Raw genomic sequence first — 21,984 nt, forward strand, 5'->3', positions numbered from 1 at the left:
ATTGTTTCTCATATAGAGAGGAGTACAATTTTATATCTGGAATATAAAGATATCCGCGCAATAGTAAAAAATAAATCTGAAAATGTGTTTATTCATTATAAGTACATAATAATAATTACAATGTGTAAGATTTCTAGTAAACAAAAATACCTGTGGCAGGGTTCCCAGCTTCCATAACAAACTTAATTTTAAATTCCTTAAAATAATATATTTATAATTTAATTACATCTTTTATTTTATTTATTTTTCTAACTGTTTTCAACACGCCTGAGTGCTGAGTGCCAGTACCCAGCACCTGAGTGCCAGTGCCAGTACTCCATCTCCAACACAAGAACTAAGGTGTGTTCATATGCCAGTCCTTTAATCGTATTTTTAGATTGTTGACGGTGAGTGTGTAGATATTAAGTAGCCTATTTAATTTATTATAAATATAGTCTTCTTGCATACTGCGTGTCGCGAAGTCAGTCCTTACGGTCTGACCAACGACAACATCCCTATTTCTTTATAGGAGCAGCCTATTATCATAAGGGAGCGCTCTGTGTGTAAAATTACTAAACCCCTTATAAATATATCAACCTAAACAATTTCAATATGCACTAAAATTTTGGAAGTCATATATTTTATTTAAATGGGAAAAAATATTCCAGTTTATTTAAGTAGATTTTTGAAAGATATATAAGAATAAAGTATTATATAATCACCGTGAAGTGCAGAAAAAACGTAGGGCTGACTGTGGATTGTGCAACCCCCAAATTAGCCGCTTGAGTCTTTTTATGATATTTTACACGTCAAAACCATTTAAAATATAGTATTTCAGAATAACTCTAAAGATAGCAGAATAGGTTTTTGTTTCCGTATATACTGAAGATTTTTCTCCAAAACGGGTAAAAATACGAAAAGAAACGAAAAGATTAGGTGTATAAGCACAGGACCGTTTTCAAACATTTTAGGGATACGGAATATGATATAAAACATAAAAAAATAAATAAACCAGAGGCTCTTCAACCTTTTCCTTTCTGGGCCTTTTCTGTATCTGTTATCATGATCATTTATAAATCTAATAAGCAAGTAGGTCTCTTCCTATGCCTGACACACGCCGTCGACTTTTTGGACATTCGAGTGAATGTCAAGTGTACATGGAGGGTAACCCTGCTTATACATTTACCGCGAATCTTTAAACTTACACACATTTCCAATGAAAATAAAAATGAGTTTTAATAAAATTATATTTTATTTCGTTACACCAAACATTGGTGTTATAAAACTGACCTAGGCCTCTTCGGCCTTTCATATTTCTACTTATAAACACGAGCTTATTTGGGCCCTAGAATTATGTAGCCCCTGCTAACAAGTATAATAAGATTCGACTCTGACTTTTGTATCGCTGGCTTAAAGCCAAGTGCAAGGTCTTGTGTGTCGAGATAGGACACGCTTTATGAGTTATAGACCAATTAGATGCGCCATTTCTGTAATTCATGATACACCTTTAATATACCCGATTCACCTAGATTATAAGTTTTGTTAACATATCTACACCTTCTAAACTAAGTCACAATGTTGACAGTCGGTTCTCAAATATGCAATTACAAAAAATGTCGCTATGTTCATAGTCTTCATACAATTTTTTTTTTATTAACAAAATATAGTAATTTATTTATTTCCATCCCACAAATATACAGTATTTAACCTACGTTACATAGTAATAATAATAATAAATTGATAGATAGAAAATATAAACAAATTTTAAACGTTTGTAGCAGTGTATCTTTAATGCTGGCAGCTTTCCTCGCTGTTTTGCGATACTTATTCGTTGAGCGAGGAAAGCATCAGCTCTGGGGTCCCCGGTACCAGGCGCCATTAAATCACAAAATGTCTATTTCATCCGATGAAAGGATGCGTAATATAACCGAAAACACTGATAAAGTTGCCAGTACAAGCTCTTAAATAGAAATCTTCATGATACAACAACAAAACAAAAGAAGAATATTAAGATATATTTCACCATGTTCAAGGTCTTATAGACAAAATAATAAAATATAAAGGTAAATTGTTGTGTATTTAGTAATTAACGATATAAATAATTCTGCCAGAGTTTATACGGGGATAATTAAGCCGGTTTGAGGTTGCCACAATTACCGCACCACGATTGGCTTGCGATGGCAACGCAGTTTCAATTTGAATGCACGATGATTCAGATTATTTCAGTTTGAAATTTATCACAACGAATAGGCGAAATTTAAATGAAGAATCAATCAGCCACTAATTTTATAAATTATACAATTAAATGTTGTCAAGAAATATATAATTGTCTACCATGCAGGGAACAATTGTACAAAAGATGCAAAAATTATTATAAAACTACTAATATTAAGTAGACGTTCCTTTTAACGATTTTCTCTGACGTTTTTTTTTCTTTAATTCTCTGAGAACGTAGGAAAAACTTTGAACACAGGCTTACGAAGACTTCGTAAATATTTAAGTAAATATTGCGCCTTTGACTTCAATAACTATGTTCTCATACTTTCCTCTACTATTTGCTCCTAGTTAAACAGCTGTAATGTTAATATAATAAAATATATTTATCTTTATATTATTCGATAAGGTAATATTAGCTCGATATATTTTGTTCTTAGTCCCAGCAGGGCCCTATGAAATCAAATCAATTAAAGTTTGTATTACCACCTAAGATAGAAAAAACGACGTTACCGATCGGTTGATTGTGAGGTACAACTTATCCGTTGTTATAAATCAAAGATAAATAACTAAAATCACTTCATTACATATAAATAATCATTGGTTATATACAATTCACTTTCTAGATATTATATTTAAAAGTATATTTAAAAGTACTACCAGTTATGTTTGTGTACCAGCAAATTGGTTCATTCGATTAAAAGCAACATTTGCAAATATAAAAATGAATTATTGTTTTTAAGGCCATTTTCAAACTTCAGCGTTAATATTTCGTATTTTTATCGATGCGGAAGTAGAATATTAACGGACAGTGTTTACCGTGTATTTGCGGGTCGAACGATAAAACCGATAATCGTTTACACAGCGGATTTTAACCGGGTTTTTGTAACTTGGGTTTATTGAATGTGCCTTAAGTTTTTATAACGGTTAAAGTTTATTGCTTCGGTCATATTACAGCTGGACATTTCTAGTTTAATTAAATAAAGTTAAATTTGATAGTTAAATTGTTTAACCGACAACCCTAAGTAGTATTGATTACAGTTGCTATTCGATCATGGAGTAGACCCGTAAACAATATAAATCTGTAATAATTGAAATTCGTATATAATAACCATCTTATACAAAAGTCACGAGTTTGGGATCTCTTGACAGTTACGAAGTAGATAGAAGTGTACTTAACAATAGTTTGATTGATAATGCATATGTCTAGGTATACTATAATAATATATAATATATACTAATAATATGTCTACTATGAATACTTACTCATACAGCCGTCATTCACATCTGTAACATTGCATTTCTTAAACGTAAAATTACGATTGCTTCTCAGTGGTCATTGCATTTAATCCCATATTTTGTCAGGAATATCAAAGTGAAATCGGGTTTAACGTTAAAATTATTACAACAGGTGCCGAAGAAGAGGTTGCTGTGCTTGATAACTAGGGATGTTAAAAACAGGCATAAAAGCAGATAGTTTATAAACTTATTCGTAATTTAAAAGGAGTACTATGGAGTGTGTTCTGAAGAGTTGTTTGAGTTGATCCCTCCTGCCTCGATTCAACACCGTACGAGCCGTATTAATCCGCGTATTAATCCAAATTTCTTCAGCGTCATCTTGATGTCTTCCATGGCCCGCTTCACAAAACACTTTCTTTTGCAAACTAGGGAACTGTGGAATAGACTCCCATTGAGATTCTTCCTGGGAGAGAAGAAAGAGTATACTCCTCCCTTAAAAGCTGCAACGCACCCACTAAAATGGGTATTTATGGGCTTCGATGACTGCCCTTTTCAAGTGTCCCGAAGGCTTATAAAAAATATGTATAAGTTATAATGAAACGAACAAGTGTAATAAAGTGCAAAAGTCACTATTTCATTTTACAAATTTAGATTAATTATTATTACAAATTAGGAAATTTAGATTACAGCTTTACAAAAGGGTTATCGCTGAAGTGTAAAACACCAAAAGGTTTTTTTTATAAAATTACAAAAGCCCCGAATATCAAAGTTCGGAGCGTGTCCAATGTAAACACGCGCGACATTTTAAAACCTAAAAGTTTAACAATTTATCGTTTTGAATATTTGTAAATAAATCGAGTTAGAGGTGGGTTAGATTTACGATTATATTTATCAAATCCGTGAATTTATTGCGGGCTGTGATTTATAAATTTGCATATATCAGGTTTTTAACTATACCGGTATAGGCAGAAAGATATTAACGAAATATAATATAAACGCTATATTTAGCAATAATCTTATGGCCGTTTTTCATTCAATAACAAGTCATCCAATAGTTAAAGTTTCAATAGAAATGGTAAACAATTCTTTGTCGCATACCAATTGATTTAACGACGAACGGCGCATAAATTCGAAGATTTCATTTTAATAAATTAGATCATGTCATTCCCCGACATGTCCTTGAGTAGGATCGATAGCTTGTCACAGTGATTTCATAATCAAAATGACGTAATTATATTTCTGATAGATGGAAATTCATTTCAAAACGATGTTTTTAAATTTTCTAAAAATCTTAACTAAAATATTTAGCAGCCAAAGAATGGATGTTTCTTTTAACCGGACTACCATAACATATAAAATGTTTTACTATTTTCGGCACCTGCGAAATAAAAGATTAATTATATTAATAGAACCAGTGTCCAAATGTCTAAAGGGGTTTAAAAGAATAAAGGCCTTGGCAATGTCATGTAAGAAAGACTACTCGCCAGTTTATTCGTTTAGAATTAGGGTATCTCTATAAACGTAATGCCATAAATGAGGCATTTATTATATACACTTCAGAATTATGACGGTTACCCTAAAGCCGTAACCCCAGGCCTGAATATTTTACATTGCTAATCATGTTTGAGATACTTTTATGTTCGGAAATATTTTATGCTGATTGAATTATTTAATGCTCAATTGGGTTTTTTTTTTATTTTGATCCGCCTCTGTCAATTTGTACAATATTGTTTCTCATGATTCTAAACGCAATATATGTCACCGCGTCTAGAGTGCTGAACTTATTTAATATTTAATATTTTATTTATTCTTAAATATTACAGTTCAAAACAAACAGTGGCTATAAATATATTACAGATAAAAATTTTGAATGTAGCATACATTCAAAATATGTATCGTTTCAATTTGTGGCGTATTTTTTCGTTCACATATTATCTGATATAAGTTAGAGTCAAGAAATTCAAATATAAGTTTTGTTTAATAATGTTCTTATATAATTAATGCGTATGTGTGTAAAATTTGTGATGTCATATTTTCTTGTATAATTTGCATACACGTTGTTTTAGAACTTTAAATAAATATTTTACGAAGTATATGTAGCCGTTTAGTTTTATAGGTGCATAACTCTATCTTGAAACAAACACTTTCGACACATTCATGAATAAATAATGCATAACTCTAACGTAATACCTGGGAATAGTGAATCCTATTTCCTATCGACCAATAAATTTACCTGAATGAGTGAATATACTTTCGGTTCGATTTAACAAAAAGCTAGCAAAGAAGTGAATTAACACCGATTTTACTTCAAGTAGACTGAAAGTTGTTATTTTAATGAAAATACCTGCAGAAAATTTGTGATAATGATTTTCCTCTAGATCCAATCAATCATTCTGTTTATTAGAGTGTGCATTCAAAGCTAAATTCTGCTTCTGTCCATTTCAGAACATGATTGAACACCAACCACACACTGGTTTTGATTTAAAGTCGTATTTTGATTTGTCTAGAACTAATTTAACCAAAAAGTTGTGTTGACGACTCATATCTTTTATTTCTTTGAGATAATTTTTATTTATAGTGGCAACATTATGAATTCGTATTTGTTATTTATGTAACGTTGTAGAAAGATTTACACATTATTATGGCTCCATAAAAATCTGGATTAAGTAGACTTCAAAAGAACCTACTCAACAATTCAGAACAATTTACTATACTAGACTTATTAACGCTTTTCCCGCAGATATAAAATATAAATAAAAGCTTAATCCTAAGTTTACTAAAGATTCGCTCAGGTTGGAATAAAACAGAGAAACTCAGCATCAGTCAGGTTTTTCTTATTCCATCTAAATTTTATAAAATCGCTGACGCCCTGTGTAAACTTTGTGTATGTGCTCCATTGGAATTTACTATCTGAAGTTAACGCATTATAACCAACGCCAAACAGTTTCGAAGTGATCCTAGACACTGATTTGCGGTAGTTCTAATCCGAAAATCTAGACCTACATGGCTACAGGAGACAGATACGAGATTGAGGCCATTTGTTTAGAGCCAAATCTCCTATTTCGACAGCGACAGCTTTTTTTTAAGTAACGTAAAATAAATTATATGTTCATAGTCTTTCCTGATTTAGTTGAGTAGTGTTTAAATACCGGTTGTGCAGGAATTGTTTTTTTTTTCATGTGCGCAAACTTGATCGTACGACGAAGGAAAATTATAGGGGAGGACGGCACAGATATATTTCTGAGACAGTTTCATTGATTTTATATGGACGATCAGCCAAATTTTAAGTTTTAAAAATGCTCAAATTCTCTGGAAAATCTGTTGCCTAAATAGGAATATAAATCCAGTAAATACCGAATTACTTCTAAATTATTCTATATTAATATAACTCACTTTTAGAAATCAGGTTTTAAAATAATTTAGAAACTAGGTATCATTTCAAATGCTAACGAGTACTATTCCAAAAGGCAACTCAAACGGTGAAATTGCATCCTTTGCTGTTATATTGAATTGAGATTGCACCCAAAGGAAACTAACCATTGTAATGTTATTAATATTGGCTCTAGGATATTCTTTGTAGTATTAAATTGAATCGCTTACCTATCTTTGAATAAACGCAATTTCTCTACTGTCATTTTCAGTTTACGAATCGGAATACCAGTTATTGTTTTGTCAGGAATTAAAATAAAATATGAGTTTTTGTATGGAAAGGGCACTCCATATTTTATTTATTCCCCACAAAATTATTCTATCTAACAGTTACTACTAATGCTAAAGAACTACACAATAATAACCAACACTGAAATGGTACTAGTTTTCGCCGCGCACAACCATTATGTGGAACCAGCTGCCCACTGAAGTTTTACCAAATCCAAGGGTGTAGAACTTTTAACCTTTTTAATACTTGTAATTTCTCCCCCTTCAAACCCTCTTATTCATAAATACTAAATGAATCATACTTGTCTCTGATTTGTCTCTTTCTGTCAAACTATGTTTACGCTGTGATAAAAAGAGATATAATTACTCTAATAGAGTGGTGATAGAAGTTATCAAGCAGAATTGTTTTTAATTTGACAAGATTAGAAACAGATTTCGCCTTAGCTTTTGATTTCAGCTGTTTATGTATTTACACCATTAAAATTGTACCTCAAAAATATTTATTTGAGTGGGAATTGTAATTAAGTGAGCGGGTCTTGTTTATCCGTCTATCGGGGAGGTCAGGACTAATTGAACAATGGCAGAGTTCCTTACACCATACAATTCAGTGCCCGATGAAATTCCTCTGTGACTCGAATTTCGGTTTATTAATATTAAACGGGAAGGATAACATGGAGATGTTTGATGATAATATTTGAGGATATAAGAATAATTTTCGTTTTTTAAAGTGGTTTATGTTGGAAAATGATTGGAGGTGGAGTTTATTTCAAGTTCTTCTCGTCCGTTCTACGCCCTAGATTTGAGGACTAGCAGTAAATGTATAATTAGAGGCATTTAATATGTATTTCTTTATTGACGTTCATAAGTGTACATTCTGTTACCTAAATGAATAAATGATTTTGAATTTGAAAAATGTGTTTTATGGAATAAATTTGAGTACTTTATTTATTTGAGAATTTATGTTTTAAATTAGGTTCTTAAATATATAATAGTTGCAATACAAACGAATAAAGATCATCGCGGGCGCTACAGCTTTGTATTGTTTGGTAACTAAGATATCAGTTAGATGTTTTCTCTATAGATAAAAGGGTGTTATCACCACTTGTTTCGAAAATACATCGTAATTTTTTAGATTTAAGAAGTGGGCACATTAGACCTTAAGTATATTTTCCTATTCTTGAAAAAAGGTATTAAGGTCATATTAGGTGTAGCTAAAATTTGATCGATAACTAAGATCGTATCTCAGTCTTATACTGTTCTCTGTACTTGATTCAACTGAAAAAATATCAACTTTAAATTATCATCGCCATGTAATCCCACCTTATACATACAATAATTCAAATCTCTGTTACATGCCACAATAATAATATTAATTAAAACTTTATTTTGAATTAAATTTCCTGATACGTTTTGAAAACCAGGAAATAGCGGTTTAATGCCTTTTTAAGTGTGTGTGTATATATATGTGAACACTTTTTAAATTGTGTATTTCAAAGAATAATATAATGGACACCAGAATTTGCAACAAACAAAATAAAGAAAACGATATGGGTAATTGTTATTCCGTCTTTATTTCTGTGTAATAAATTCACATTCACGAGTGTTTTAGTTAAATAATTTGCTTGATGGGAACAACGTATCAACGTATTCCCAAGGGATAGTCTATCGGTTAGTAAAATTTGATTAATTATTTAGAATCACTAAACTGGAAACATGCTTAGAAACGTCGTAATAAAAGTACTAAATTATATTAAAAACATTATTAACTAAAATATTAAGTAAATACTAAAACTTTGACATAAATATCAAATAATTTAAATAAATATAAACAGATACATTAAAGTTTTAATGGTGTTTAGTTATCCAAACATTTAAATTGAGGCGGTTTTCCAAGCAAATAAATGAAATTCGTCGTTAAAGTTTAGTGGGCAAAATATTCAGTTCTATTTGAACTGTAAACATGGTTTGCTTAATTACAGAATTCAGTAACTCGTGAGACCTCTATAAATATGCGGGGATCGAATTTAATTACAAGTTGCTATTGTCCTTTGTAGGCCTTTATTTTTGTATTAAAGTAATTCACTCCTATCTTACTGCTGAAGCGAGAATGTAATTTCAACTTTGCTTTTATGCCAAGATTTCAACAATACAATACTTGATTTTGACACTTTAATAATGCAATATCAAACCGTACGTAACTAAATTTGGGACGAACAACTAAAGACGCCGTGCCCCAATGGCGACATGGTTTGACATTGACACATATACTATATTTAATAATGTGAATCTTTTTTTAAATAATTATAGGTTTCTAGATTAAACAGCTTTAATTATTTTTTTGACACAATAAACCGCAGCGATTTTGCAGAAACATGTTTTAAATGTCAAGTGTCAGTGACAGCTCGTCCTTATGTAAACCATAGACACATAGCAAACTTAAGGCAGAATAATTATGAAAAAAACTGAAAATCAAATAGTAAAAATCGTATAGCTATACAAATCGCGCCAGGCGATTTTCTGAATCTGAACAACGCTGTCAACACGGTTCTATATCGCCTGTCAGTCCGCTACACTGACATTTTTTCCCTGTCAGTCCATAAACACGTTGTCGACAGATAACATCGAAGAGCTCGTTAAGCGGACGTCGACAACTATTTTATCCAAAGAGGTACACTTTAGTTTTTCATAGTAACTCACATACACGCGCCACTGACGACACACAGTGACATTTCTACTAAGCCAATTATAATAATAATATTTGTAAAATAGTGTATGATACTCTTGAGTATCATAAACAATTAAGTAATTAAGTAAGTCAAATAAGTAATTATGTTTTGTGGCTATCAGCATTTGCCAAGAGCGTTTGTTGTAAATAAGCCGATAGCGCATTAGTAAGACTTCCAGCAGACACTCAAAAGTGTCATGGAAGGTATCACTTGACATCTAACCACTTACTGGTCAGTTTGAAAACACTAGAAACTGATATAGAAATTTGTACTTATTATTTGTTTAGCGGTTGGACACTTCGAAAGACCAAATCAGGGCATGATGTCATCGAACTGATGGTAGGTGTCGCTAAACACAATTAAGTATAAAAAGTACTTCAAAGTAATAAGATTCGTGAAAAGGTCAAAAGAATTAAAACTCATAAAAAATTCCTAATCTATAAGCTTTATTCCGAAAGTTGTAAAGTCGGTAACACATTAGTGACACTGTTCACAATAGCCCGGCAAAGCGTTCAAGTTTTTTGCCCTGGGGCGCTTATTAAATTACTGACACGACGTTTTCGGGCCGAAAAGTTATTTTATACCGACTTGGTGGTTTAATTACTTCATATTCTACCTAAATGTCTTTGAATAAGGTTTTTTATTAGTATAATACTACTAGCTGACCTGGCAAACGTATTGTTTGCCATGTATAATGTATATTATTTTTAGGAAACATTTTTAAAGTTCAATAAAAATAACTATCTACAATAATAAAAAATAGGGGTTGATCGTAGAGTGGAGAAAATTAAGGGGTTGCATGCTGTATCATACAAAAATAAAAACAAAAAAAAATCTAGAAAATTAAAATATTTTTTTTGGAGTGGACATCCCTTATCGCTTAGGGGAAAAGAAAAGAAAGATAGCAGCCGATTCTCAGACTTACTGAATATGTATAAAAAATTTCATGAGAATTGAAAATTGAATTGAATAAGAATTGGTCGAGCCGTTGCGGAGGAGTATGGGAACGAACATTGTGACACGAGAATTTTATATATTAGATTACACCTGCGATTTCTAATAGCAGAAACGGAACAATAAAATATTTATTTCAATCATGTAATATGACAATTTTCAACAGGTTAAAGGGTTGAGTACGTTCAGGCATATAATCGTTTTATGAAAAAGCGTTTCGTGCCTTCAAAATTTAAATCTGTTTACTTCTGCAATCTTATATTGCATAATCTATTCCTAAAACGAAAATGATGTAACGAAAAAACTCCATTACAGTGGTATTCCCATTTCATCGAGAAATATATTTTTTATTAGTCAATGAAAAACACTGTAACACTGGAACATTTAATACTATTTGACGAAATAACTACATAGAAATTACGAACAAAATAATTACAGTAATCGAATAATAATATTGTTTATCAATTCGCGTAGGCCAATGACGCGCGGAACCCATGTCAATCTGTCAATTGTCAGTTGTCAGACGACATAGTTGTGATCTGTCATTCAATTTGTTCGGCGGCTAAGGGCTAAACGTATTTTGTTGATAAAGGTCGGAACGAGATGTGATCTTAGATAATAACTAGCTGATCCGGCAAACGTCGTTTTGCCATGTATATCATAATAAAAAAATAGGGGTTGATCGTAGAGGGGTGAAAATTAGGGTTGTATGTATTTTTTAATGCTGAATCATAAAAAAAAAATTAATCTAAAAATTTAAAAAATAATCATTTAGGGGTGGACTACCATTAACATTTAGGGGGAAAAATAGATGTTGTCCGATTCTCAGTTATACACAATATGCACACAAAATTTCATGAAAATCGGTCAAGCCGTTTCGGAGGAGTTTAACCACAAACACCGCGACACGAGAATTTTATATATTAGATTAATCCGCCTCTTATGGATTCTTATGGATGGCCATTATTCGATTGTTAGACTAAACTTGTAAACGTTCGTGAAAATTAGACGTTAATTGGGTCCGTTTTATGCTTTATAATATATTATGCTTTATAATATATTATGAATTATTGATAAACTTTTTGTGCACAAAAGTTAAAAATCTTCTGAAACAAGTTCATTCTTTATGTAAGTTTATAATAACATATTATAAACTTACATAAAGAATGATTGTTTCTCGTAGAGCATTGTGTTTCGTCTTTTGTGCTCTAGATAGCGTGGGCTCCGCGTTATGCTAGATAATAGCAGTGAAAAGAAAAAGGTGCGAGCCACAGAAAATATTATACAACTACGTTTATGTAACTTGGTTAGGTTTGGAATATAATAAGTTATACTTCATAATTCATGCCATTCGCTTCATGTATAAATACCCTATCTCCGCATTACAATTATAAAGTCTAGTACCATTTCATCTTCTGCATGATGTCATCACTGCGCTAAAAGCCTATGCTACCCACCACTCGAGTGATAAGGCGCACGAAGCGCGAATATTTTCCACGGCAGACAATAACATTCGGTCTCATCTGCGGGTAACGTGTATAACCACGAAGTTCCGTGACAAAACACGCAGGAGCGAGTTATGCCACTTCCACACATTTTTACGTTTATTACGATTTTTTTCTTGTAAAATGTTCAACAATTGTAATCGTATCATTTGTACTTATAATGGAACCTAGTTAAATGGTAAATATAATTAAATATTAAATATAAGGTTGGGTTAATTTTTTTGCAGAGTATATTAATAAGAATAATCTAACCCTAAGAGGTTGGCAACCCTTGTAAGGAAAAGAAAAAATAAATATTACGGCTAAAGTGCATAACCAAATTTACAAAAATAACAATACAGATAACAATAAATTAACATCTAAAATAAAAAAACTAAAAGCTAATCTTAAGAGTCATGAATCACAATTAATGCTAGGTTATAAATACATTAAAATAATATATTTATGATTACAACAAAAAAACCGTATGATTAAAAAGTCATGATTGAACAGATAGAGAGGATATTATGGTTAAGAAGTGTTCATGTAGCAGACTTTTAAAACACGTAAGAGAGGTAGCCATTCGTAGTGAGTCGAGGAGCATATACCACAACTTGTTGGCGGAGATCCTAAAAGACTCGCTTAAACAGGAGGAGCTGTGAGATGGAACTTCTGCATCCACCAATTCATCTATTAGAGGAGCGTAATACACGGACCCAAGTGTTTAAATTCACTTTTAAGAAAGAAGTAAAAGGCTTGCAGATGGAGGATTGGAACATGGAGTAGATGAGGGTCATGTCTAATTTGAATAGGTAGCCAGGATGTCTGCGGAATTTAGACACATGATCATATATCCTGAGACCAAATATAAAGCGATGGCAGAAATTTTAAAATAGCTCGTCATTCATGACAGAGGTGCATGATTCCGTAATTGAGAATATGAGGCAGAAGAGACTACGCTAACATAGTTTTAGTTCGGAAAGGAAGGAAGTTAGAAAGACGTCTTTACGGCGCAAAGCTGGCTTCAAGTAATCAAGGAGTCTTGAAGCAACTTATCACGATAATTCAGTTAGGTGCATTTTTGTTAAATACTAGTAAAAACCATTATCACTGTCACATTAAATAGTTTAGTTTTTACTTCACTTACTTAGATCAATGTTGGCTCAGCGTGCGACTTTAAACCCAGATTGTGAATAAAATCACTGCTGCGTACCGATGGATTTCACTAGGTGTGCACTGCATTATTATCATACATTTCTTAAGTTCATGGGTAATGGCCAACTGTAGTTTTATCTGAAAGATAAAATATGTATCCTACACATTTAGGACAGTCTAAGCTAACAAGGTTATATGCCAGGAATTCAAATCAAAATACACCCAACGCTAGCGCATCAAATACGTGATCAATAATTTCCGAAAGCATTTGACCAAATAAAAGTAACAATAAAGACAGTTAAATACAATTCTCTCGACGGAAATAATGGGATTAAAAACCTGATGTATTTTAACGCAACTCGGCTATTATACAAATGTTAGAAATGGCGAGAAATGCGCTGAAGGCGAGTATTATAGTACATAATAATGAACACTCCAGCCGACTCAATTGCCGGTATTAGGTATTAGTCCAAATTGTTACGATTTTGCTCCACTGCATATTGGGATATTTTATCTAAATTACTCCAATAAATTTCCCGTGCTTATAATTTCCTTAGTCCCATACAAACTTGGCTTGGCTTGTCTTAGAATGTTTTTGAATGGATGAAAAATACGTAATATTAAATGGGTGAATAGATAAGCGACGATATATTTGTGTTAAGAAACTTGGCTTACAATATCTTTATTAGAGTAAGTTCTAAATATGTCGAAGCAAATTACCATAGTTTTCCTTATTAAAATTCTTGTTAATATTTCACAAACGTTCTTGTCATGCGTTCAATATCAATACTTTGCTAATTTTAGTATTGGTTACTGACTAGAGTTAGACTATGACTCTTTTCTTAAGCGACCATGCGCTTGAATTGAAAATACATAGTGAACACAGAATTCTTCAATTCATTGTTGCAAAATTTATTCAAATTGCAGTCTCGTTTGACTTATTTACTCCATATCAACAAAGTAAGTATAATGAACCTCACTTCAAATACATCTTTCTCATACTTTTTGAGTTTCGAGTTTTGATACCACATCAGCTGTTCTAATATTTACAAGCTAAGCTACACTTATGCTAAAGGAATTCGAGCGTTTTTGCCGCGCATCACTACTATGTGAAACCAGCTGCCCACTGACGTATTTCGGAACAAATTCGACTTCGACGAGCGTACCATTTCTAAAAAGGCCGGCAACGCACTTGCGAGCCTCCTAGCACTGTGAGTGTCCATGGGCGGCGGTATCGCTTAACATCAGATGAGCCTCCTGCCCCTTTACCTCCTCTTAATAATAATTAATAATAATAATAACCTCCTCCTCCTCTTACATAAAACAAAATCGTAATTCATGCCACACGGAAATTATGATTAGATATTCAATTGTCTAATGCTCGTGGCGGGTTTGCGATGGCTGTGACAGACCTACGGATAATACGAGAACAATATCTTAATTGCATACAAAAACAATATTATGTCAAAGATATATGTTAGAAACCTATGATGGTATTTGCGCTTCCGGATATCTCTTGTCCGTCACAGCAATACCTGCGACTGTCAAAGTTAATACTCTTAAATTTTTGGCTTTATACTACCAGCATACCACAACAACTTTGCAAGGGTCAGTGTTCTGATCTGATGAAAATTTCTTTCACCATTAGAGTTTTACATTATCCCTGAGTACATACCTAAATATTATGGTGGCTATATCTTTCCCAAAACATATAAAAATAAAACAAAGAAAATATTAATGTTCGTAGCTGGAACAGGCCGCTAGTGAATAATATTTTTATTATGTACTTCGGTCGGACGGTCGCTCTGCCCTCGCACAAATTTCTGATAACCGCCAAGATAATTATTTCTACGATATGCTGTTGCGCGGAAGCATAAGTATTATATAGCGTAAATAACCTATCTATAATATAAAATATAGTAAAATAATATAGCTTACAAAAATATTACAAGATTACATGAGTGAACAGCTTGCCAGCCAGTGAACTGAGAAATGTATTGGAAATAAGTGTGAGGAGTATACAAATAATACTATAATATAGTGTGTATTAGCAAGCTGCACTAACAACCCTTCAGTTCGGGCCCAACATATAATTAGTGTGTATAATAAATAAGCAGGTAACAGAGTTCTACGGGATAGGAGGTTCAAGATTTTCTGAAACGAGTCAAACCTATTCGTCTGTCTCACCGCAATAGTTAAAGGCTTGAAGGAGTCTTCGCCACACCGCCTGGGACGAAGCGAGAAATTAATAAAACAGAGAAATATGCCAATATGATTTTTTGAAGTTATACTTCTTTAGGCGCGTTATGAAAATTTGATGAGAGTGAAATTTTACGATGCGCGCGCACCTATGACACAAAATTCGGAGTGTGATTATAGCGTGCGCAATCTACAAAAGAAATAGAATATAAGCTAACTTCACGCATATTCTATTTCTTAGCTTAGCAGCTTAACAAGAATTTTGAATATCCATGACAATTGACATCTGACATTGACATTTACCTTTTAAACAAATATAGGAGTTTGAATTATTGTTTAAAATAAAAGATTATCTATGTATCTAGTTATTTTCATTATACAAGTGCGAATTTTATATGTGCGTCTGAATTATAATCAGAAGTGATTTAAATTTAATATCTAAATCAAAACTAATTAATATGATAAAATATTTGTGAAAAAACTGTGCCAACCTTCCTGAGTGCTTCAATACAATTGAGGTTAACTATCCGTAGGTATTATCGAGTATTATTGTTGATTAAAACTGAAACATGAACCATTATTCATTGCTTATGTTTATTGCGTTTGTTACAGCAACGTTTTAGAAATATTCTATATATCAATAATTGAGAACAAAGATTTAAGCACGAATACTAATAAGGAGAAAATGAAGGCTTGGAGCGATATAACAGAGAAGTAAACATTTTAATAAGTACCTGCATCTCAAAAAAATGACCACATTATTTAATCAAAACATGTAATTTTTCAGATTTAATCTAGCAAATATAAGGACAAGAGACAAAAAACAATTGATGAATCAGTGGAAGTGCACTAAATTGAATACAAAAAAAGAGTTGTCATCTTATCGCCGTGAAACATCTAAAACTGGAGGTGGAACAAAGCCACCATCACCTTCTCGAGACACAATGGATATGGCAGAGATGATACCGCAACGGTTTGAAGTAGATTTCAATGAATTTGATTGTGATGGTGTCGAGGTAGGAATGTTAATTATAAATATGATGTATGGTGATGTTCAAGGTTCAACCTTTCAAGCATAGGCATATGCTCACAACAGTACTTTATTCCCCTACAGGTAGTTAGAGATATTGTAATACCTCAAAACATCCATGTTGCACTTGTAGTACCGAAACTCTGTCCAGCCAGAAGTGAGCCCATTCCCACTTATAATGGACAGTGGGTATAATACACCTTAATACCTGAGTGCGAACCACTCACCATGATACTTAAATTAATAGATGTTATTTATATATTTCAGGATATTACAAATAAAATCATTTTGGAAACAATTGATATCCCAAAAGCCAACAATGACAAGGTAATAAATCAGTTTTGACATAACTTGAATACTAAAAAAGCCAAACAAAGGTGTGCACAACAGTGACAACATAACTTAACAATTTCATTATTTTGTAGGATTAAAGAAAGGTTAAAGAAAATCATGTCGAACTGAACAACAAGAATCCCCAAACAACTCCAAAGAAACCTACAAGGAAGACACCGGTATTATATTTAAATTATCTCTATCTCTAAATAGAATAAAAGAAAGTTGCTATCCAGGTCTGTAGCATGTGCTACAAATTATATTATTAACACATTTATATAATTATATTAATATAAATGTGTTAAAAAATGTATAATATGAATTATAAAAAAAATTAAGTTTTGCATGGACAGAGCTTAAATTAATATTCTCTTATTTGTTGCAGAAAGCAAGTATGTAGTAGTTTTAGTTTTGGAGAAGCCTCGTAGATGCACAACCAAGTAATGATTAATTTAAAATTACAAACCGAAATTCTGATGAAGACAGTCACTTAAAAATAAATAGTATAATGAAATAAAAATGTTTTAAAGATAAATAGTGTTTTATTTGTTTAATGTAAGAGAATAATAATAAATATTTATTTAATTAATTTTTCAAATGTAAACTGAACTTTATTGACTTTAATGACTCCTTTTCCAGTCTTTGATTATTTAATTGTAATTAATTATTTGCATGCAATCAAAAACTATTTTTAATAATGCCAAAGAAGTATAACTTCTTACGCGCGTACATAAGTACACGCACCCTTTTTTTTTTTTTTTTCAATTCACACCAATTGACCTAGTCCCATGCTAAGCTGGTGAAGCTTGTGTTATGGGTACTAGGCAACGGATATACATACATATTATAGATAGATATACATATAAATACATATTTAAGCACCCAAGACCTAAGAACAACACCAAATGCTCATCACATCGATGTTCGCCTCAGCCGGGGATCGAACCCGGGACCCATGGATTCGCAGTCAGGGGTACTAACCACTAGACCAATGAGTCTTCAACAATATCTTACATACCACTTACACTTTTTCAATATATTCTTGTGAGCTGCCAGGGTATCGAGGACCTTTAGCTATAACAATTTGGGACAACCGCGTCAGCCGTGTTAGTACCCAGTGGTTAACCAATATTCGATTATATAAATAAATCGATAATATAAATTAAGCGTTTTAATCGATTTTTATAAACAGTGCGCTATTTAATAAAAGATTCGAAAACATCCAAAAAGTGCTCTTTTTTTCGGTTGCAAAGTTTTTGGATCCTACCTAGATTTATTCGAGAAAAAAATCATTTAGATGATGACCCTTTATCCTTCTCAAAAACATTAAATTAAACAAAGAAATATTTAAACTTGAATACCAAAAATGATGATAATGCGGAGGTGGCTAGTTCTGATCATCTGTTTCATCAAAATCTACGGTCAACGGAGAAGATATATAGCAGGTACATCACGAAACTCAAAAATACCGAATTGGACCTATACGTTGCGGCACCGTTATCGGACCTTATGGTAGATCCTCTTGATGTCTGGAAGAGCTCTGAAGGGACTTTTCCTAAGCTAACCGAATTGGCTCTAAAGCATCTCTCTGTGATGGCTACTTCTGCTCCATCCGAAAGATTATTTTCCAAAACGGGAAATATGGTCAGGAAAACACGACACCGTATTTTAGAAAATAGATTATCAAAATTATAATTTTTAAACGGCTTACCTGAAAATTTATTATAATAATTATTCTAATCAAATGTAAAATTTTTTAACATTTTGTGACAATACGTTAACGTTGTCGTTTAGCTTTTCTACTTATCGTTACTTTTATTTTAATACTACTCTTACGTAAAACGAGACAGAATTAGTGCCAATAATTTTTCGTCTTTTGATTGTTTAAACTTTAAAATTAACGAAATATTTGTTTTATATTTTAGTTTTTAAGGCAATAAAGTTGTTATTTTGATGAGATGCTCATCATTTCATTTTTATAATGATAAAACGTTTGACGGTATTGAAAATTTGTATCAAAATCAAAATACGTTTATTCAATTTAGATGCTTCTTAGAGCATGCTTATGAATGTCAGCAACGTTTACAAAATTCACGAAAGAGCAAGACTACGCCATCCGTTCGCAAAACTACCGGGAGGCCTTGTTCTGAGAAGAACGGGCAAGAAACTCAGCAAGTTTTGCCCTCCCTTTACGATAAAAAATATCAATAATGATATTTGATTTTCTTATTCCTCATCTTGAATGTTTAAAAAAAACATTCGCTTTCTTTGTTAGTTTTGAATTGGTTATTTTTTATTCATATCGATTATTTGATTTTTAACCTAATAAATTGTTAATTGAACTCTTAGGTTTATTACTAAAATATGAAAAGCATGTAATGGTAGGGGAGCCCACGATGCTAAATGGGGATTTACTCGAGCGTCGTAGAGACCTATTGGGATGCAAAGCTTAGATAATAAGAAGAAAAAAATGTTACATGATATATACCTTTTCATCGGTGGGGGAAGCGGCTATAGATTGTTAAATATGTAAAAAAAAACTGTTGCATGGACATCCTCGAGCGCGTCAGATATTGATAGCATCAATGCCCTACGTATTTTTAATAATGTACGTATGTTAATCTGATCGTTTGCATGATGCGGGTGGTTGTATTTAAGGGTTGAAAATGAAAAAAAAATAAAAATTATCGAGCGCGTCAGATTTTCTAAGGGAGTGTTAAGTGCACCAAAAAAAAGCTCTCATTCACTAATCTGACGATTTCGATGGGACGCAAACCCACGGCCATTTTTATAATTTGCAAAAAAAAATCGCAATTTTGAAATACTCAAGCGCGTCAGATTAAGATATATGTGGTTCATCTTTATGTTCTAAACGTACTGTCTCATAATCTGACGATTATCTAGAGGGATTCGCCTGATCTGACAAAAAAAAATTAGAAAAACGGTTCACCTAAAGGGCCATCCCTGCAACTTCCCGCTAATTCCATTCCTGGGCGCTTAAAATTGATATTTTGAGCTCGCTGAGTTCAAAGAAAGAACATTTCTATGCATTTGAGCTCTCCCAGCTCGAAAGTCTGATAGAAGTTTCATAGAACACTATTTTTGGAATTTTCAAACCGCAATAACTTTTGAATGGATCAAGCAATTTTCATGCGGTTGGCGGCATTCGACGCAGTTTTATCATCTTCATAAGTAATTTTGCAATTTTAATTGATCGAACCACAAATTTCGGAGTAATCCCGAAAAAACACTTTTTCGGGTTTCTTTCGTTCACGATATCTCTCGAACTAATCAACCGCTTTTGACCAGCTTGGTGGCGATCGACGTGGTTTTTCAAGCTCAAAGGCGGATTAGTTTTTGAAGTTGATCGATAAAGAAACCACTTCAAAAAAAATTATTTCTTATTTTTTAAGATTTTTCAAAATTTCTCAAAATCTATCGGTCCGAATCGGTTCAAATTTACAGGAAATTTAATTTTGAGGGAAATATTTAGAACGCCGTTTAGTAGATTCCGATCGGTTAAAGGAAATGTAGGCATCACGCAGCTGCACGCATTTAACTTTATCGACGATTTTTTGTTATTTCGGCTTGCGGAAATCGTCAGATTATATATTTTTCATTATTCTTGAATTATTTCCTTCAAAAAAAAAAAAATTAGCTACGCTCGAGAATGTCGAGATGACGGTTTTTTTTTACAACTTTGTTGCCCTCCCCTTTTTTTCCGTCACTCTCAAATTGTCAGATTAGTGGAATATACACTTTTTAGGATGTAATTAACTCACCCTACCTTAATCTGACGCGCTCGGGAATTTCTGATGGTCAATTTTTTTTTACTAATCTGATCCTGTCTCCTTCACGGGCGGCCTTATATATGGGCCTCATATTTTGTGGAGGTACTTAACCGGGTACAAGGTATCCCCCTATATATTAATCTGCCGCGCTTTAGTAAATCCCGAAATCCCCTCTTGGGCTCCCCTACCATAAATGTTTAAAAATAGAAAAAAATCGATTCTTTCGCAGAAATCGATTATTTATTTCTAACTTTAACCTCACGGTTAATACGTAGTGAATAAAAATCGATTTAATTAGATATTACTCGTAAGATTCATAGTATTACTAAATACTACTAACTACTGTCTACTGTCTAGTAAGTAGTAACTACTACGTATAATACTATGACATATGAATCTTTTATCTTAAGGCCGATTTACATTATCATTAGTGTTTAGGAGAGTGCTTTAGGATAGTACTTTAGTTGAAACATGTAAACGCTACTTGCTTTAGTAAACGCTACGCTAAAGAAGAACTTGTACTAAAGAACTCTCCTAAACACTAAGATAATGTAAATCGGCCTTTAGTTCTTACGGGTGACAAGCTTAGTGCTAAGTGCTTACACTTTACATTTTACAATATACATAGGTCATAGACTTTAAAATAGGTTATTGTACAGCTATGTACTAAATCACCCTCAAAAATAATTACTTTTCCCGAGGATATTAAATCGTTGTGTTCAATGTAGCATCAGAAGATAAATTCAGACTTCAGTCCTTTCTATACTTATGCAATGAGCTTAACACAACGCTAGCGCGATGTAAGGGACTGCTAGCGCCACCTAGTGATCACTAAGAAAATTAAGTACATGCGAACCCGAACCGTGGCGAATTTTCATACAAATAAAAATATTTTCTTTTTATTTGATTTAAAATTGATATTTCTATATATGAATACAAAATTATTAATTTTTAATAATACATACAATTATTTGATAGAAGACTTGATTTATTTTTACCAACATTGAAATCGTCCTAATTTTAGTACGTCGTATTGATATCGCACCTTGATAACGACAACGTCACTATACGAAAATCAGGTAATCTTTACTGTGAGCGCGACCTTTCATTACTAGGCATGAACTTTAAAATGCAAAGACTCCTGTGAACGTAGGTCTCATAGAAACCGCTAGATGGCGTGGTGTCGTTATGTCGTTTAAGGGGGCGGAGCGTATGACGTGGCG

At 32.7% G+C, this 21,984-nt stretch overlaps 1 protein-coding gene across 1 annotated transcript in view; it reads left to right on the forward strand.

Annotated features, from left to right (window-relative positions):
- The window catches only part of LOC125051743 (dopamine D2-like receptor), a 122,721-nt gene that overhangs the window by 72,741 nt on the left and 27,996 nt on the right, over positions 1 to 21,984 (forward strand). The gene's annotated exons all lie outside the window — the stretch shown is intronic.

Source organism: Pieris napi, chromosome 8, assembly GCF_905475465.1.
Source record: "Pieris napi chromosome 8, ilPieNapi1.2, whole genome shotgun sequence".
Classification (NCBI taxonomy): Eukaryota; Metazoa; Arthropoda; class Insecta; order Lepidoptera; family Pieridae; genus Pieris; species Pieris napi.